The sequence below is a fragment of the Ischnura elegans genome, chromosome 10 (assembly GCF_921293095.1).
Source record: "Ischnura elegans chromosome 10, ioIscEleg1.1, whole genome shotgun sequence".
NCBI classification, from domain to species: Eukaryota; Metazoa; Arthropoda; class Insecta; order Odonata; family Coenagrionidae; genus Ischnura; species Ischnura elegans.
The window spans coordinates 85,467,103-85,489,249 of NC_060255.1; positions in this window are offsets into that span (position 1 = coordinate 85,467,103).

A 22,147-nucleotide genomic window follows, 5' to 3' on the forward strand; every position below is an offset into this window, starting at 1 on the left:
TAGTTATCAAGAAATATATTTCAATATATATATAACCATTTTACTAAAACAACGGGAAAGCTTTAAATTATTAGGATTTCTGGCGTGATAATACAAACCAGTTGACTTTTGTGACTGTCCAGATACAAAGGATCACCACAATTATTGCTCTTGTGAAATAGTACGCAGATTTCATTGTTCACACATGTCTAATGAGCACAACGCTTGCAATTTGTGCACAAAATACATTGTGCTCCAGGCTGACCGTCGAAAAAGGCACACTTTAAGCACAGTGAATCTTCATCTTCCAATATCGGACGCGCGTATTTTATTTTTTTTAGCTCCAGTGGACATACGTTACATTGTGATACTATGTTACGTTCAAATAGATGTATGTCTTCACCACTGCGCTTATATTTTAGTAGCCTCTGTGAATTTAATTGAGTCTTTGTGTCTAATCAGTTCAGACGCAACCCAGCGCTCCTAAAGACGACTAATCGCAGACCCAGCGGAACCTCTGGAGTTGACTGTTGATGCAAGCTTACCCTCAAACGTAACAGAAAATAATCCATGTAAGTGAGGAAAGGGTAATCCATCTTTCGAGCTCAATTTAAATTGTAATCCAATTCTTCCTACTGAAGAGGTAATCAAATGCGTAATTCCACTCGACTTTTTTTCATTTTTCTCGGATGAACTGCTTAAGCACACTTGCTTAAACAGTGACATATATGCTAACCAGAAAAATGTAAATCTAGTTTTGGAGAAGGAGGAACGTATGACATGATAAAGTCAGGTTATATGACATGTAATGCTAATATCACGCTACGATAAATACTCTAATAAACGTATGTGTTGGTCCAAAAAGGTAACAAAACTTAATTAAAGGTACTTCCCCACACTCTTGATGGCAAGCATGCATTGTAACCGATTTGAAACAATATTAAGTCATTTATACCTGAATGACAGCTCATTTGATGATGGAAGTGACCGTCTATTCAAAATTAGGCCATATTTGACGAAGGAATGCATGTTGGCCCGGGTGGCCAACGTGCCCCGTCGTCGCTGGGCCAACCTGCCCCATTGCCATGTTTACTATAAATTCTATTTATTGCAAAACTCACTGAAGCAATTTAGATTGTATGCCACACAGAAGTTATCCTTAAACTATGAGCTTTAATTATAGTACTTAACTACTGGACCCAAATTGATCAAAACTTAAATAACACACATTTAACCTGGGAGTAGAATTTTACTGAAACTCGCGCAAATACAATTAATCGCTTCAACTTGTCAAAAACTGCTCCGCCAGTCATAATGGTGTTGTGGAGGAAGGGGAGGTGTGCTACCAACCTTCTGATAGATTCCTAGCACTATTCAGTGTCTATTGTATGAATTAACTCGACTGGGCCATCCTGCCCCTTTGGCCAACGTGCCCCGGTCTCCCCTACCTCAATCAGAAAAAGTCTTTGGGAGTTATTGATATGTTAAGGGTTATTGAAGGACTGTTAAGGCTGCCAGGTTTGCTAACGGTACTGAAATAGAGTGTATATATATATATAATAAGGAGGGGGTATGGGTGTATAGCAGAAGATAATTATGTAAAACATGTTGCCTATTAAAAATTTAAAATTGTTGAAATAAAAGGTAGTTGCACTTTTCCGTCGAACTTCCACTCTTTCATGCCTGAATGGTTTGAACTTGAAGTTCAAATTGGTATAAAAATCCAATGTTCTGAAAATGTTGAAAAAGCACATATTAAAACTTTTTTACGTCATGATTGAAATTCATGATGGAAAAGATGAATGGTTTGGTTTAGGTTCAGACACGCATTTCACAATTTCCGATTTGGTATACTATCTGTTACGCCAGGTCTGGTAGTTATTTTTCCTAAACCCTCTTTGTGCATCAAATGCAGTACTCACTCCATAAAAAAAACGAAACCTTTGAATCATTGGCCACTGTCCACTATATACCCCATTCAGTCTTAAAACGTATGTTAAGTCATGGCGGAAAACGGAAGAAGGCGGGGTCACTGGTTACTTCCTGTGCGGATATGGAGCAGCCATCCATTTAGCTTTGATGTTATCTACAGGATCCCTAGAGGCTAGGCTTTGCTGCAATGGGTCTAAGCCCACTAGATGTGGTTTACCATCCCTGTGTTTACCGCTTCTTCGTTGGAAGATAGCTTATCCTGTCTTAAAATAAAGAAAAAAACAGGTAATGTTGGAAGGAATCGTTTTGAGTGACGGAAGTAGCCGGGTTAGCAGAAGAAACAAGCCCCTGCTGGCGTCGCGGACGGAATTCTCGGAGAGGAGCAAAACATTTCTTTGAAGAAGGCAAGATTCCAATGGGAGACAAAAGAAAATGGGAAATTGGTATCGAAGCGAAGGACCTGCGATACGACGAGTGCGGTGGAGCAAATTTTCTTCTTCACAGCGACAGTGCGGATCAAAGAAGTGTTTTGCCTTCAGCTGGCTGGGGAAAAGGAACGCGTGAAATTAGCTCAGAGCTGCACCGTTTCTTTGAGGTTGTGCGAGTCTCAGAAAACGTAAGGCGAAATACAGCTGCTGAAGTGCAAGAGTACGGTTTTCTTTGTGGAACTTCAAAATGGTCCTACACTTCCGTGTCATACTGAATGCGTTTATCTTGAATGCTGGTATGTAGCGTGTATTTCATTCGGAAACTTAGAAAAGAGTTAGAAAAGATATTTATTGTTCTAGGACTCTTTTCTTCTAAAGAAAAATATAATTTACTAATACAAATCCATAGAGTAGATTTAAACATATAATTAATTAAACATAAAATTATAGAATCCACTCAACTTACTCATTGTGAGCGATAAACTAACAGGAAAATATAACAAAAGAGTTCCATTTTACAAATAAATCGTGCCATCACTACACTACAACAACAACATTATACAAAGAAAAACATATGATACACAATGTTCCAGCGACAAATCACAGAACCAACGAGGAAGAAGTTTTAAGAATAGGAATAAGTAACATGATGAAAAGAACAAATAACCAAAGAAATATAAGAGATATAAATTTTTCTTCAATTAAGCAATAAGTTATTATGGGGCAGTAAGTAATAAACTACAAACTTTTGCCATAAACGATTTCAAAAACCGAGTATTTTTAACATCATCTGGTAGATTATTCCAGAGATTGGATGCTACAACCTGGAACGACTTCTGGAAAGAAGTTCTGCGATTAGCGAGTTAACTGATGGAGTTAGCATCTGATCTTGTAGTCATAGTAGTATTTTTAGGCTTAATTTTAAAAAGGTTATGTAAATATTCTGGATTTTTATAAAGAAACAATACGTATAGGAAAGCAAAGAGGAAATATTTTCGTCGATTTTTAGTTGAAAGCCATGTCTGAATGAAGTGGAAACTTATGTCTGATTGGAAACTTATGTCTGAATGGTCATATTTTGGACGTTGCCCTCACATCCTGCTTGTAAATCCTTTCTTCTTTAGGTTGTGTGCCGCTGGGAGCGACTGTTGCAGGGAAATAAGGCATTGCTTGTCATTCCTTTCATCATTTCGTAAGTTATAACCGTGCAAGGTGTCATTCATTTTCTTTACCCCTTACATGTTCTTGTTCATGTCTAATGTGATTTTATCAAGGATACCGAGTATAAGCTACTTTTTTCGTAATTAGACAAGACTTCCATTATATGTGTATAAAAAATATCTATATTCTTAATAATGACTCTTAAACCTAACTTCCATTTTAATATTTAGTTCATCGCTCCCCTCTCATCGCTTTGATCGACTATGGTATGATCTCTTCAATAATTCTTTTGTTTTCTATGCTGAAGCCATTCGGCGAGTTTTTTGACTGCCTCTCCGCATTGTAAACATGGCGGGAGAATCAATTGAGGCAGATAAATTAATTAGATTTCTACTAACCTTAAAACAAAAACTTACGGTCAGAAATGACTTGAGTGTGTGGTGCGCAGGACGCGCAGTTGCCCTATCTGGGCAGTACTCACCTATCATTTACATGGTGTTTTTGCTGAGCAATCGGAGATTGAAATAAGAGGCTGTCGTAAATATAGTATATGGGTATGTAAACTTAGAAATTGATTGTTTTTCAACGAAAGCCACAAAGTGTAGTAGATGTTAAATTCAGCAAAAAGTTAGAATTTTGTTCTTTTACCCGTGCTTATTATGCTTATGGAATATCTACTAGAGGCTATTAAATTGATCATGATTAAAATGGTAGAACGATTATGGCCACCCTATCTCATTTTCTCATTATTATAATTGGCTAAATACGTTCTCACATACGTGATGACTCTTACGGTTTCGCTCTTCATCTTCATCTTATTATCCTTAACATCCGTTTATGATCACATTGATTTCATTGAAATCGGTGGCGGTGGGGTAAAGTCCTCGCCTGCAAACCGTAGGTAGCGGGTTCGAATCCCGCTTGGGTAGGTGATCCCTATCGAGGACATGGATGAATGTGATGTTCTATTGTTAATGTTAAATCACTCGTTGTAAAGGCCGTTCTGAGCTGTTTACGGGGAAGTGGGAACTAAATAAATATATTTTAAAAAGTCACATTAATTCTTCTGTTTAGTTTACCGAAATATGAATTGTTATGAATAGTATGTTCGTTTGTCCACAAATATGACCCTAATAATACTGGGTAATCATCCAGCTACGGGTGAATGTTGTAGCGTCAGAAAATAAATTGCTTTATCCGACTAACTTTTTTATTCCTTGCAAATAACAGTATTTTTATCGTGTCTTTTCCTCAGGCAACTATATCCTTTGCTTCTATTCCAAAAAATCCCCCTATCATTCTTTATCAACAACTGCGTGGCAATAGTAAATGACATTTTGTTTTGAATTTCAAACGTTAAAGCATATATACGACACATCGTACCACATCTTCAGCGGTTTTATTGTGCGTTAAATGCGTACTAAAGGGATAAATGACAAAACTAGGTTAAGGGACCAGTACTGCCTTTCCCGAGAGAAGAGTGAAGGCTTTCGAGATGTGGGTGTGGAGAAGAATGGAGAAGGTGAAGTGGAGGGATAGGAAGATGTACGAAGAAATTCTGGACATGGTGGGTGAGAAGAAGCAGCTTCTAGATGAGATACGGAGGAGAGAGAAGGTATGGATGGAGCGAGTTAGCGGGCATGTTTAAAACAGTGTTAGAAGATAGAATGTTAGGTAAACGAAGATTTTTAGATAGAATGAAAGGCAGTAGGCCTTATTGTGAACTGAAGAGGGAAGTGGCTGATGTGGTGGGAGGATCCCAGAATTCTTCTCAAGTACCTACTCCATGGGAACCTACGTTAATCGGTAGAATACTTAAATAATAATAAATACCTTTCAAGTGTAAGTGAAGTAGTGGTGAAGGGAATGTTAGGTTTTATACATATTTCTTTGGTTGGATATTTTGATGGATGCTGCCAAGTATAAGAAGTATGGGAGGTTAAAGCGTCATCTCGTATTCCCTAGTTTGCTCCTATGCAAATGCAAGCAAGGGAGTCCTTCATTCCTGAGTGTAGCGTAAAAAAGTTCACTCCGTTGCTTTGGCGACTATGAGACTGACTATTTCGAAATTCCACGGAAAATTCTGAAGGGAACCTTTGCATTTTAAGCGCTCGAGTTTAACCATTTCACCGGCAGTTCTTAATCTAGATTCGGCCAATGAGAGAAGTGATCTCGGCCAAGCTTCTAATTCCACTATTCAAACAAGATTCTTGCAGCAGTTCTATACAAATTCCGTTCTCTGTTTGACCCAGATTTTAGCATTCCTCAACCGGCACAACAATGCAGCCTTGTTAATGGCGTGAAATTGGACCATTTGCATAGACACCGGCTTGGATACGAACCGAAATCTCGCTCCGACGGAGCGATAGTTTCCATGGAAATATCTGAGCTTCCACTTAAGGGCACACAATATGAATGAATGAAGAAAGGAAAGGAGGCAATTTACGGAAAGAAATTGGTTCCAAGGGAAATCTTTTGATGCCTTTGTGGAGATGAAGGGATTTGACATTATTTTTAAATGAGATTATCCCAGATTTAGCCGTGAACAATGGGACTGGCTGAAGGGGACATGGACGTCATATTTCTATGTAGATCGCCTTAACTTTATCTCTCATGTTATGATATATTTTAACATTCAAAGTAATATTTACTGGTATTTGAATAGGTGGGGAAGTGGCGTCGGAGTTAAATATCCAAACATATCGCAAACTAATGAGGCGCATCTTTCGTGTCTTTCACTTTTATCATCTTATGATTTCGACCTGTTTTAAAAACTAAAATGTGGAATAAAAAATAAGATTGGTTAGTTCATTGCATAAAACTCTGAGTATTAATGATAATAAAGAATAATGGGTTTCGTATTCATTTTAAATGTCCCCTTCTCATAAAAAATTAACCTGAATAGGAAAAAGGAATTGTAAAGCACTGCAGGAACAAGTGACTTAGTACGCAGTCACGCGCACGGGTGGAAAGTTAAACACCAAAGGATGAAGTTCACCATGAAAGTTCGCCATCCCGGCTTAGTCAAATATTTTTTCAGGGCAAACTTCATCCTTTGGTGTATTTAAAAGGAATTGTGCTCTTGTATCGGATTGGAAATCTTTGGTCGTGGACACTCCAAAGAAAAAACTCATTTCTTGAGAATAAGTGCGTAATTTTTTCCTCCTTACATGCGAATTTATATTATTTCCGTAAAAAATAACTGCTGTGCATGATTTTAATCTGTGGGTATGTAGGTTGTTGGATTTGGTGGGTTTATAAATGGATGGGCGGCGTACTTGGTCGAAGATAGGTTATTGTCGTGTGATTGAGCGAAAAAATTACCTCGAAATTGGGTGTTATTTCTGCCCCCGAAATTGGGAGATGTTTTTCAAGACATGCGATGGAATTTTTTAAAGAGGAAAATAAATCACAGCAAAACGCATTGGAACATAAAATACTAAATAAATGACCAGAAATAGGCTTCATAAGATAAATGAAGTTTTATTTCGGCACTACGATGGCCTCATTGAGACGCTTTGGCTCATTGGTGGTCATAAATTGTAAACTTATATATTTCACACATTTAGTTCCTGTTGATAGTTATAGCTGCATATGAACCGCAGACTTTTAATCGGTTCTTCATCCTGTCAGTGAAGCAGAGATTATGGTGTCGAGTTGATCATTTCTTGCTAGTTTCACTTTGTGTTTGTTTTACGGGGCATCAACTAAAGCTGTCATCTCACTCTTTTTTGGCCTTCTTTTCCGTCCCTTGTTTTGCCCATTAGCGCCTAGCGATGGCAAACTCCATTGATTTATTTTTATATAACTTTTCTGTTGGAAGAAGGCACATGTAGCGGTATCCATGTGAATGAATGGAATTATTCAAATGCTAGGTCGCCTAGAGCGAGATGCCGCCTTTATTAGGATGCCGTTAGCCTTGTGTCGCAGGGTGCCCTTGGGGCTGTGTGCCGCACATATGACGGAACACAGTGACTGATTTTCATGTAAATCGCATCTCATTTGAAAGTTTCATCCTACAGTCTTCACTCTCTTGATTCGAAATGCAAGGAGTTGAAAAAGCCAACCGAAGAATATTTTGGGAATTGTTCATAGAATAATTTTGTTTCATTAGATTTTGCGCATCATTCCACGGTTTCGTGATTTCGTTGAGATAGAAATGCAGTATTAAGAAAACGTGTATACTTCTTATGCAATAACTTAGTAGGACCGTATGGATTCAATATTTGTCTCAATTTAAGCTGCCGTAATAGAAGGAAAAGTGAAAAATGGTATAAAAAAATCACGAATGTAAAAATTACAAGGGAAGCAACCCTATCAACCCTTGCAACTCTTGATAGTTAAACGGAATACTCCAATTCCGCACTCCATTTGATATTCATATTTATGTATATATAGTTTAATATTGTTTTTCAATGTGATGATTATCATTTTTTCCAAGTAACATCTGGAGCAATTCCTTATGACCACTTTTTGTGAGCAAAAACATTTCTTGGGATCGGTATCGGGTGATGTTTTCTGACGACGTTTCCATTTGTATATTGACGACCTACAATTTCTGGGCGTGTTTTCACTGCTTTGAGATTTTGTATCCAACCCTCCGAGAAATGTGCAATCCACAATTAACTTTTTACTTGCCAGAATACACGACAACTCCATTATTTTCCCCATTCATAGGCATATAGGTTTTTTGACGTTAGAGATTAAAGTACACAATTCATGTGATGTTGACCCGACCCGAGAATCAGCAGCACAAAGCCATTTCCAGTTATTGAGATGAAGAAACCTGGGTCGGTGGATATTAAATTAGGCGTTGAGTTTAATATTGTGTTACAATGTGAATATTACCATCCACCAAGTATCACCTAAAGCAATTACTTATAACCATCTTTTTTAAACAAAAGCATTTCTTGGGATTGGCATCGGTTGATGAATTCTTATGACGACGTTTCCATTTGTAAATTGACGACCTACAATTTCTGGGTATGTTTGCTCTGCTTTGAGCTTTGGTATCCAATCCCCCGAGAAATTTGAAATCCATAATTAAGTTTTTACCTGCCAGAATACACGATTACTCCATTATTTTCCTCATTAATAGGCATAGTTTCGTAACATTAGAGATTAAAGTCCACATTTCATGTGATGTCAACCGACCTGGGATTCAGTATACAACAATGCCATTTTCTAGTTATTGAGCTGAAGGAACCTGGGTCGGTAGATATTAAAATAGGCGTGGCTTATAATATTGTGTTACAATGTGAAGATTATCATTTCCATAAAGTTACACCTGGACAATTTCTTGTAAACATCTTTTGTGAACAAGACTTTTTCTTGGGATCCCTATCGGATGATTTTTTCTTATGTGCGTTAGGTTTATATTTTACATAAAAGAGGATGATCTCATCAAAATATTTCTTTGGTATAAAACTCTACTCTCTTCTTAAAAATGAAGAGCCTAGCTACCTGAAGCAATTTTTGTTTCGGTTAGAAATAGTAAGTCCAACATTTTGACTAGAATGCCTCTTCATTTTTTTATCTCCCCTAAAACAGAACTACCACCAATGTAAAATCCTTCTCTGTTGTCGGAGCACGATTATGGAACTGTGTTACAAAGGATGTGAAAGATTCTGTATCTTTGTATGTTTTCAAGCAATGATTTTTTTTATTAATACAAACCCTTGAAAGCGTATACATTTTTTTATACTTCTTATTTGTACTTTTTGTTGTGTCATTTTTCACCGAAATGTGTCCGCCTATGTCTTATTTTCCAATAATAAAATTTGTTATTTGTGCATTATGAGCTCTTTTGTAACCACAATATCTTCTTAATGGGCAGTGTCCAAGAATAATGAATCATATTTTTGTTATATCGACATTTCTAATGATGAAACGTCTATCATTTTTGGGATTGTTTTCACTGCTTTGAGCTTTTTATATTCAATCCCCCGTGAAAATGTGCAAACCGTAATTAACCTTTTACTTGTCCGGATACACGACTACTTCATTATTTTCCTCATCAATAGGCATAGTTTTGTGACGTTAGAGGTTGTTTTCGCTCGCATTATTTATGACGGGAGGGTCCCGTGTTGAGTCTCAGGCCACCCGTCAGCAGTCGCAGATGCGAAGTTGTATCCATCCCACAGTCGGAGCATCCCCGTCAATTTATGCTCCCTTGTTAACGCATGGAAATGAGTCTGCCGGGTTACAAGAGGTCTCAAACGAGACGCGCAAGGTGAAAGCGAAGATGGATGGGAAATAAAATAACGAGGTGGGAAATAAAACTGATAGCTCCGAAAACAGACACGAGCCAAGAGGGAGGAGGCGCCATTCTCGACAGGTTAAGAAGACGGATGAGTCACGCAACCAAAGGGAAAGGGACGATCCAGCAATTATCATTTCATTCTGCACACGCCCGGCGATGTTCTTTTGACTGTCGTCCTGGCATAGATGGATGAGATTTTCTTCCGAGGGTTCATGGGGGCGAAAAATTCGGACTCGTCGATTTTCAATTCTTAGCTGCAATTCTTTTCATTCTCTCGTTTGTGTCAGAATCTGATAGCTGCGATAATATTCGTTAAAATTCCTGTCACAGTTTTTTTCAATTGAGATAAGTTTTTCTTTGATCGTAAAATTCAGATTTGTAAATTAAAAGTTGTCAGCAATTTTCCATAAATAGTAGGTATTTTTTCCACTTGAAAAATAATTACTTGTGGAAAATATCCAGTAATTATTAATTCACTCGCATTTTATAATCCCACCACACATAAGCCTGAAACTTCACTCTATGGTAGGAATACGAGTACAAAAATGACGTTTTACTTTGATGCATCATTGTTGAAAAATGGACCGGATTTGATTATATTTTGTACGGAATTACGCCTTATTATTTCAAAAAGAATATAATTCGTTACAGCATGTGTATCTATGATATCAGCGCAAAGTTGGCGATCTGAAATTTTTATATTTTCAAATCACCTATAAAAAAAGATTTCATTGAAGAACTTCAAAGTTATGCAAATATAAGCGGAATTTATATTTCGTCTCGTCCGATCCGGTATATAAATTAGCATTAATGCGTGAACGTAGAAAAATATTGTGCTTGCCTAAATCAGAGAGATTCATGATGGTGATTTTCAAGGCACTGCGCACGCACCTTGTATTGAACTTTTTGTTTCCCTAATGCTTATTATTTTCGGGTTGTTATTGTGTTTCAACTTAAATGCTAATTTCTCTCGTCAAGGGTAAATGAAGTGAAATACAACCATGCAAGGTAAATTATACCATGAAATACTTGAATTTGATTCGTTGTATAAACCGCATTAATGAAAATTAATACCTTCAATAACTAAATAATTCCCCATTGAATTATCAAATCTGTTTTTACTACTGTGAATGGTGCTAGTTAGCCTACACGCGCGCATATAATATTATTGGATCGACCTACCTCTTGGCTTCCGATCACGTCATTTTAAGGATAAATTGTGTCCTATATTAGGTAGTCTGTGTATTTACTCTGTGAACTAAGATTGTAATGATAAACTTTTTCAAGTTGGTTGTTCAATGACTAGTGACTGTGAATAACTTCGAATAATTAGTTAATTTGGGGTGACCATTTACGTGGGTGCAAGAACGGCTGAGTATCAACAAGAAATGCAATAAGGTAGTAGTTGGTTAAACGAAGATGGAAGTGCTGGGTTTTGTGTGAGCTGGGCAAACGGTGGAGTGCGATAAGAGGGAGCGATTTTTTTGGTTTACAGGAGCGAAATAAAGCAGTGATCATTTCAGTAAGTTAAGGGACGTGGAATGGGTTATCGAGGGTAATTATGTTTTCAGTTTGTATTATTTTGGTTTGTGGTATACAAATCTACGTTTCTAGATGCTATTATGTAGCTTTATAAATTTGACTTCAGGTATTTTATGAGGATAGGAGGATAACCCCATTGGCGTTATAATCAATGCGTGACCGTGCACTTACTTATCGAGTGACAGGGTGGAAGATTTACTGCCCTTCAGTGAGTCCTGGTACAGTATCTAAAACGTTCACGTAAAAGGAATAAGGTGACTTGAAGCAATCGCTGGAGAGTGCTCTTGAGTTGATGCAAAAAGCGGGAATTTTCGCATGCATGAGATAAAAAAGGAAAGATTAAGGATATACCTAGAAGTGGTTTGAATTGGATCATTTTTTTCTATCTTCATACGGAAGGGTACTCGCTTTTGCAATACATTTTATAAAACCTTTCCAAAGCTCTGCATAATATAATATCAGAGAAAAAATTGTTAGAAATCGTTTCTTTGTATCATTTTTGAGTGAAACAAGCTATCTGAAATCTCTTTTCTACCCAAGTTCATTTAAGAGGTTAATCGAGTAGGCGGATAAGATTTTTAGCAGTGCAAACAATGGAGTTTATGGCTGGAAGAATGGGAGGGATGGACGTTGGTTGTGACATAAATCATAAGACGTGCCTGTATGTCACCTGTAGATGACGCATCGTGTCGAAATCTGAGTAGTCTGCATAAATTTTACATTAGAGTTCACTAACTTTCCTCATTTTCCACGGTGGATAACTTCCACCATATCGTGCCAAAATAGGCGCTCCGGAAATAATTTTGTGTGAACTCGAGTTATTTCAGTTGGCGAGTCTTGAATCAAGGATCGTCCAATAAGTTTACGGAGTTTTGAAAATTGGAAGGGGAATGTGGTTAATGCATTGGAGGGAGGAGGAAGCGTTACGTGACAGACAAAACCAATTAAATGAAGGAAGTGGATAGGAGGCCATTATGGTTTTTTTTCTCCCATTCCTCCCACTTGCCCCTCAAGATCCGTCCTCGGCAAATGCGTAGATAATTGCGACTGGAGCTCCACCTCCCTCTCTTGGCGTGTACGTCACGTGATGAGAACGCTAGTGACAGTTGAAGAGCGGGGCCCGTAAAGGAAGGCAGGGTGAAGTTGAACTCAGTAGCGGGTGTCGGGAGAGAGAAGTTTTAAAGCGAGGAGGAGCTGCGGCCAGGCTGCTAATCATCCAACGCCGAGAGGAAACGGATGGGACCCAGACAGTTCCCTTGAAGGACACCGTCGCGTCGGAAGGTTGAGGGAGCAGTTGGAATCAGAAGCCGGAACTTCTGCGCCTGATTGCCGTCGGAAGGAAGATTCATTTTTGATGCACTCGCATTTGCATTGCTGAAATATTTAAATGGGTTGAAGCTTTTAAATGGCGTCATAAGCAGAAAGAAAAAAATGACTCCATGGAGTAACTTATTCATCCAGTGCCTTTAATGATTTTAGAACTTTTATTTTGTTTTTCTAAGGAAATTATTGGTATCGTGCAGAATAAATGAACCTGGAGTAATGTTTAATAAACCAGTCGAAAATGTGAATCGTAGAGAAATATCTTTATTAAATTTTCCATTGAATTGCTCATTCTGTCGTTTGTACAAGATAAAGAAAGATTGTTTAGATTTTTATGGCAGAATAACGATTTTATTTACTTATGGTTCTAAAATAGGTGGAATTATCTCTTGGAAAAAGTATTCCTTCCCTGAGTACTTAAAAAATAATTCCCTGCTGGAAGTTTATCATCATGATGATAGTTGTAGCTGTTAGAGTGAGTATATCTTTAGGGGAATATATTTTATCCCGGAGACTAGTTTTAGGGTTCAGTTATTTTATTCTGGGAGAATTGGTTTTATGTTTGGTGACTAAAAAATCCGTGATATGCTACATATTTGTGCTGATCACATCCGTCGCCATATTACGTAATTTTATAGTTATTAGCCATTGAATGCTCTAATTGAAAATTTGAAGATTTAGTTTCAGTGATGTGGCTTCCATAGAGAGGAAATGTATTTGTTTAGGGCAGAATCTATTTAATTGAATTAAAGTCTTCATCAGCATTATTCATCTGCGAAAGTGAAATGTTTTTTATCTTTCGCAAATTCAGGAAAACTATTTTTTTTAACGCTTCGATTGCAAAAAAACTACACTAACGACAGTAGCCTAGCCAGTGGTACACAGGGAGCACGTCCCCCCCACCAAACCAATTGATTTTTCCAGAAATATATGAACCTATGAATCAAATTTATTCAACTCCACCAATATGTTTTACCAATCAGCTTCACGGCGACCGCTCAATTGTTTAATTTGGAGTGTAGTAACATAATATGTGATATTTTGAGATAAAATAGTTCACATTTTTCCCGGGTCGTCCCCCCACACACACATCGCCCTGGCTACACCTATTCCTAATGATCCAAAATTTAAAGCGTACACTAATGGGAGCGAGAATTCACTCATCCTTCGCGGAACGTATCAATTCAATAGCGGAAATAAAAGCTGATTTTTCTTCTCACATCATATCATCGCCATTTACAGCGTGGCGCCATCTCGAGGCCTCCCTATAATTGTAGTCGCGTGATGTGGCTCGTAGACGTTAGTAACCTATTTGTTGATGGGTAGAAGTATTAAAATTGAATTTAATTCTTCATCTTTTATGCGAAAGTTAAACGTTATATTTTTCAAAATTCGAGGAAACTATTTCTTTCGAACGCTTCGATCGCGAAAAAATACCCTAACGACCCATAAATTGAAACGCACACAAGTGGGAGCGAGAATTCACTCATCCTTCGCGGAACGTATCAATTCAATAGGGGAAATATAAATTGATTTTTCCCCTTGCACTATCACATTGCCATTTCCAGCGAGGCACTATTCTGAGACCTCTCTTTAATTAAAAAATCTTTAGTTTCAGTGATGTGGCTCATAGATGTTGATAATCTATTTTTTGAAGGGTAGAAGCATTCAAATTGAAGTTAAATCTTCATTTGTATACTTCAACTGCGAACGCGAAACGTTATTTTTTTTTACAAAAGTCTACAAAACCATTTGTTTTGAGAGATTCGATCGCGAAAAACTACACTAACGACCTAAAATGAGAAACGTGCACAAACGGAATCGGAGACTCACTCATCCTTCCGGGAATGTATCAATTCAACAGCGGAAATAAAAGTTGATTTTCCCTCCCGCATCATCGCATCGCCATTTCCAGCGAGGCACCATCTCCAGACCCCTCCCCAATTTTCCGACGTAGAACGGCGGAGAGGGGGCGGTTGGGACGAAAAGTAAAGCGAAATGAACGACTTGACCGAATTCCGGGGGATAAAAGTCCTTCCTCCCGAGCGAAAATACCCCAGCGCCCTCTTCGGCACGGACCCGAAATACAAGCCTGACAAACGAAGGCGGAGATGCGACTCGGCGCCAACGTTCTCCAACGAACCCGGCGCCTCGTCAGTCCGCTCTCATAATCCGTTTGAGTCTCGGATTCGCACACATGCCAAAAAAATGAGGTTATAACCGCGACGTCTCGTAAGAGAAGATCCGGAGGAAGGGATATCGGAAACCCTATCCGATACAAAACAGCACTGTGGCCACATGAACGGGAGATCATTCTTAGATATCCCATGCGAGCTAACTTGTGTGTGTGTGTATTCTCGCACGATATTATTAATTTTTTTATGCCTTCCTTCAAGGAATCGATTGCTCATTGCTCTCTACCATTTCCGATACCTTTTCTCCGCATGCTGATAACTCCCAGGCCCCGATGCAAAGCACGAACACAGTAAAAAAACACGCCATTCGCCACCGCAATGCACTATCAGTTCTTCGTGGTAATAACCAAGCATCGGATATGACGATGTAATGCTAGGATTATACAGCCATTTCGTCTCCAATAACCAGCCTCAGTGCAAAATCTGAGCGTGTTAACGAGGTTGCCCTAGGAGATACAATCGAGAAATGTTGACCCTATTGATTCCGTCTGTACCCAATAGCCGTATCTTCCGAATGGGCAGGAAGGTGGGGGGGATAGGATGAGGTTTTCATCGGATTGCCGTAAATATAGGATCGAATCTCATACATTTCGGATGAAAATGTGCTTCAAATATCAAGCGTCCTCCCTATGCCGTGCGCAAAATTTCGAAGACAATTGATTGGTTAGGGAAGCCATTAAATATTAACTTTGCGTTTGAAAGTGAAGGCTTTTAATAATGCTTGCTCGATTCGAACCTAATTTCCGGCCGAAACGAAAGCTACAGCTTTGAATTCTCATCTGGACGCTGATATTGAGTTGTCGTATTATTGATTCCGTTGGGTTTAGGTAACTGTATTCAGCTGTGGCGAATCCCAATGAAATTAAAACTTGTATCCAAAGCAGTGACTTTTACGACAGTGTAATATGGGAGTCTTCAGTCTTTTTTAATGCAAGGGCCAAAAATCGATTTCACTTCGTCTGGAGGACCACAAGGCCACAACATAACTTTTTGGAGAATTTCAAAATATTTAATTTCAAATTTATTTCACATAAGGTTTTTCCAGTTCAGTACCATTTCCTGGCCTATTTTCCACCTGTAAATGTATGCTTTACAATGTATTAATTACATTTTAAATTGCGCTGCATGAAAACGTATATATATCTACGTATATACCTCTTTAATCCTTTGCGGTCCAACGTCAAGGATGGATCGACAGGGTTGGTGCAAGTATCACGTCCATCGTCAAGGTAAGCTCAACATTACAAGGTTGCATAAGTGCATAGTTTGCATAGTATACAAGGGCAATGTTTCAAGAGATGTCACACATAGATAATTTTTAAATGGTAAACTCTTAAATTGAACTTATAGCATTATATTACAGTGTGTGGAAGTTTACTTTTAAAAACAAATTTAAAAATTTAAAATGCAGCAATGAATTCTGTCAATTATTCCTTTTTTTCTAAAAATTGATTTGGACCAGACTATTTGAATCGTAAAAATGGACCGTAAAGGTTAAATTATGACGAATGTCTTGAGTTGCAAGTAAGACATTCAAAAATTTGTGTTACTAAGTTTAAGTATTTAAATTTGGAACGTAAAATCTATATATATAAAAGAAAGTCGAAAATCGTGTTAGTTAGAACACTTATAACTCGAGAACGGCTGCACCGATTTTAGTGACATTAGACTCTTTGGATTCGTCTCAGCCCCGGATAACATATAGGACATTAAAAAATAGGAAAAGTTCACATAAAAAATTCAACTTTATCTTAGAGATATGTTTTTAGGAGTTGATTGTTAAGACGGTCAAAAAAATATTTTTTTTTTCGTTTTTACTAATGTATTGACTGATCTTTTAAATAATATTAATAAATATAAATAAATAAATATATTTAAAAAAAATTAAATGTTCAAACATGTTAAAAGTATTAAAGTAATATTAAAATAGTATTAAAATAATTGAATTAGAGGTAAGCTCAGCTCGAATTGAGTTGTCAACAAACACATAACTACCGTGTGTGTAAACAAATCTCCAAGCAATTGTTGATTATCAGTAATGTCCGTGTACTCTGCCTGAATTCAAATCTTATAACTTTGTAATAAACGAAGACGAAGTCACCAACTATCTATCTGAATATTTAAAGTCCTTGGCCGCACCTGGCTTACCACGGCACGATTTACAGGTAAAGGTAGGCTCTGTGTTCATGATCTTTCGAAACCTAAACCAACTAAAACTATCCAACGGTAGGTGTTTGGTTATTAAAACAACTGATAATGAAAGTGATTCAATTCACTATACTCAAAGGAAAATTCAAAGATGAGGAAGTTCTCAATCCGAAGATTCCATGATCCCAACTTATATGCCCTTTTGAGCTTAAACGTATTCAATTTCCAATTCGTGTTGCATTCGTGATAACGATTAACAAATCGCATGGTCAGTCTTTCAGTTTTTGTGATGTTTGTTCTCATGTGTCAGTGAAAACCCATGATTTTCTCATGGTAAATAAGATGTGGTATGTTTACGAGTCGGTAAACCATCCGCTGTATTTCTTCCTTCGCTTCAAGGGCGCAGCTTGGAATTAAGGATAGGCGCAGCTAATACTGGCGGGTCTGTAGGGTATAGAAAACTCGCCAAGGTAAGCGAGAGGTGTGGGGGCCCTCCCCAGACATTTTTTAGGATAAAAGGTTCAAAATGGTAGGTTTTGCGGCTGTGTGAACAGTTAAATATTTTGTGACTCATCCGTCCTCCTAATATACCAAATGTTTTATAAAAAGATTCTCTGAGCTTTTGGGGGGGTTTTAATCCCCAAAAACCCCCCTCGCTGCGTCCCTGCTTCGCTTCGCTATTTTTACTTAGCTTCATTCGCTTTATCTTGCGCCTGATAACAAATCAAAAACTGTTGTTTATCAGAAGGCGCTTGACGCAAGACATTAAACCTGAATGTGTAGGGCACACCGTGGTGCGTTTACGCATGCAGCACGTTTACGCATTGCATTTTTTTCCAAACAGAGATACTATAACTGGCGCGTCTAAAGTCATTTGATACGAATGCTGCTTCATAGGGGCTTTTCTTACACTATTTTGAGCATTAGTCAAGCGTCGGTCTAGCGTTGCGTTAACCTGCCCCGTGAACGAGCCAAGTTTACGCTGCGGACTTAGACCTAAAAACATTTTTTTACGGTTAATAACACAAATAGCCAACAACTGAATGCGTATAATTTTTACTTCATCAATATTTTCTCACTTTATTAATAATAAATCAAATATGATTAAAACGATACAGCCGCTCTTTATTTATAAATGGTGCAACTAAAATACAAGTTCATTGAATGTTAGGCGGTACGAAGTTCGCCGGTTCAGCTAGTATTACATAAATATAATATCATTTATAAGTATTGAAGTAATTTTGGGTGTTTCAAAAATCATATCTATCGCAGTAATCACGCAAGTTCAACCTGGAAATTAGTAAAATTCTCCTGGATAACCTGGAATTATGCTCGAATGTTTCTATTATGACAGACTGGATTCCCTGTCAGATCTCCCATTATGAGAACGAGAGAAGTCGGATCATCAAGTATGCTCGCAACGGCTTTGGGAAACTCAAATTGCTTTCGTAATCGAACACGGAACTCGTAATAAACCGTGAATTATATCTCATACGAAGTGAGCCATAATCAGACTCATAATTATGGTACCTGTATACTACATATGGTACGAGCATCTGTGTTTCAAATGTACAATCCGGTGAAATAATGAATGTTGATCACGAAAGCAATTAAAGCCGTGACTTTCCGAGCAATATCAATCCCTCAGGATGTGCTTGAGATTGTCAACTTTTCTCTACAGCTTCAAAGCTATCAAAGCCATGACTTAAGGTATTCCGAATAAATAGGTATGCTTCTGTAAGTAGTATCAACTAATGTAAAAAAATTCGGAACGAAATATATAGTAGGCCATAGATAAAGTGCTTGAAAAATATCCGTCTGAAATCTCTTACCAGTGGTATTGTGTCCGTTTTGGAAATAATATTTTTAATCCAGTATTTAGTTGCATGGTTTGATTCAATTAACGTAATGCAGCCTATAAAAATTGATATCAGAAGTAAATAATTGAATGAAGAACCAGGAATAGTTGTAACCTTCAAAGTCCTTGAAGTTTGCTACGTTCTTGTATTTACTATTCTTGAACCGTAGTATTTTATTATAAATGCCTGCCTTCATTTCTCACCTTAAATAGGATTCTCTTCATCCTTGGCCACCCCTAAATTCACAATGATTCTTTTTTTGTCACATCAACTGCTTTTTTTATTTTCAAGCAAGCAAGTGACAGATTCCACAATCCCTTCGTTACCAGCATCACCAGCGTGTTCCAAACATTTTCCACGGAATTTTTCCATGAGTAATTATCCTTCATGCCTGCTTACCACTGGGGTAAGCGAATGGAAATGTTTCTAATCTAATTACCCTATAGCTATTCGACCGATATAATCGTGACTGCTTATGAAGTTTCTAAATTCCCCCGCCCTCCCAGTACTTCCATTTATAGTGAATTAAAATTTAGATTATTTTTCCGTTTCGTCTAATAGGCATCACGTTTAAAGGTCATTGGAAACATTAATGAAATTGTGGGCCTCTACAAAATGGTTATCCTGTCATTGATGACCTTATATAATAACTATAAGTTTTAACTTTCTATCGTTACCATATAAAAACAATTAAAACGATGACAATTACTGGACGCATATTTAAGAAACTCGTTACGCACAGTGATCGCAAAAACAAATGGTTGGATATTAGTTCTGAACATTAACTGAGCATCATTTATGAGAATGAAGTATAATGATGCAAAAAATGAGCTATGGTTTGCGTATTAATGGTATGAGACCCTGCCTTTACCGTTTAGTTTATGAAGAAGAACTGGAACCTATACTGCGAAATTTATTGAAAATAAATTATGTAAGCAGAAAACACACATATTTAAGAGTCACAAAATTAAAAGGTTTCCGGGATTCATGAGTAATTTTTATCATGGTGGGGCTTGGTTGTTGGAAGTTGTTATGACATGATTGTGAATTAATTAGGGTTTTTGTAATTGTAATGGTAAAAATATTATTTTTTTATCAATAAATTAGATTATGATGGCAATAGACAAATTTAATATCAGTCTCTCAAAATAATTAGAGATTACACTTTGACCTTAAAAGTTTACAACTTATGCATGAATCGTAAAAGAATAAAGTTAGTAGGTTGGTGCAAGCAATCTTAGGGACGAGGGATAAGAACCATAGTCAAAATCGGCGTGCTTACGGCATTTTCTTAGTCCCCGCCCAGCAGATTTAAAAAATGGATTCTAAGTTTCGTTTTTTAAACACCCGATGATTAAAAAATTATCCAAAATAGAGATATTTGATGTAATTATATTATTTCAGTTGATTAAATGGTGAGAATCCTGCAAGTGAAGCCATGAACGACTGAAGTCACTTTCTTTGTCTACACTTTGCAGATTTATTGAGAAAATGAATTCTAAATTTCGTGTTTTTCATCACCCAATTGTTCAAAATTTGCCAATAATTGATATTCATCATCATCATCAGCCATCAATCCTAAGATTGGTTAGACGCAACTCTCCATTCCTCTCTCCTATCCGCTAACCTTTTTGTAGCAATTATATTATATATTTAGTTTATTAATACTGAATGAAATGGTAATAGTGCTCACACTGTGTAATTCCATTTATTATAGCAATAACTTTTAAAATCCACTATGGTAAAAGAAATAACTTGCACAATCCGGATTTCAATTATCGAGCATCATCATCAGGTGGTATATTTAAAATGACCGGCACTGACCAGTTGCTGTGTTTTAAATATAGTACCTAATGATGATGCTCCCACATAGAAAACCGGATTTAGCAAGGGTTTTCTTTGATCATAGTGGATTATTAATAATAATACGTAGTTATACTATTTCGGCATCTAAAATTGTGAGAATTCTACGAGTTAGGTAGAAATAAACGACTACTTAACTGATTTCTTTTAAATAGGATGAAACGTTTATTTAAATAAAACAACGAATGACTTACGTTTTCTGAAGTAATTTCATTACCAGCCCTTTCCAATTCAATAGACCTACTTTTTCAGTTGCCATTGCCACTGCCTCTTTCGCCGTACCCGTCATCAAGGTCTCCCTACCTTGCTATCTTTCTCAGACTTTCCGGGACGTAGCGAAAAAAATAAGGAGCTGAGTATCGGAGAAAGGAACCCAATTACTCTCCAATCGAATAGAGATCGAATTTCCTCGAGGCGAAGGGAAATGGGCGGAAGGGTGGTAGGGAGGGGGAATGCGAAGGAGTGGGGGTAGGACCACGTTCAGTAAAGAGATGAAGCCGACAAGGAGGCGGAAGTAGGAATAGGATGGCGTTCCTGGTGGTTTCGTCTCAAACGAACGAATCCGTTTGAGGAGCTGGGAGAAACGGATTCTGCAGCCGTTACAAGTATCAGACTAAGTCAGACTATACTGCCATAGAGTTTACATTATGTGCTATGCCATGGTGTCTTACATATTTGCATGAAGTTCTGAGGGGAATACAAAGCCAAATGCATTGACTCCTACCAGTAGCGTGGGCAGGATTTTGAAATGGGTGGGGCGGAGTTTACCGGAGATTTCGGGGCTCTTCCGGCGGTATGGAAAACACCTCAAGGTAAAGGATAGGGTTGGCTTCGGGGATTTTTGATGTTGTAAACGTGGTTTTTAGTTCTCGAAAACTGTGATTTTTTTACGATTAGTAATGAATAAATAAATATTTTATTGAAATAAAGTATTTCTTATTTCAATAAAGAATTTTTTATTCATTGACGCCATCTTAAACATTTTTAGCGCTTCTTTTAAAGGCTCAAGGGGGGGGACCTGTATACTCTCCCCATCCTCGTTGGCGACACCACTCCGACGTGATTTAATGCACGGTTATTGGGTTCACATTAGGAATGCTAATGCTATATAGAGGAGCCTCCTGTAGTAAATTATAAAGGAAGTAGCGCCGCAGTGATAAGTGCCGATCAATCTATTTATTCTCATTATTTGTAATGCCAAGTGACAGCATTGGAATTTGATTGAGTTTTAGTTCACCGCAGGCCTTATCTTTGAAATTTGGATCGCTCTGGCCCTCAGCGACGCGAATGACGACTTATTCTAACATGAAGTGTAATACACGAGATAATCGTGCCCTTGAACTCTTTCTTTTTTGGTGAACGAGTCGGAAAGAAACGATGCTACTGATCCTGAATCGGCTGCTCCGGAAGCAGTCTCCTTCCCAGCATTTCCCGCTACCAGCTTCCTTCCAATGG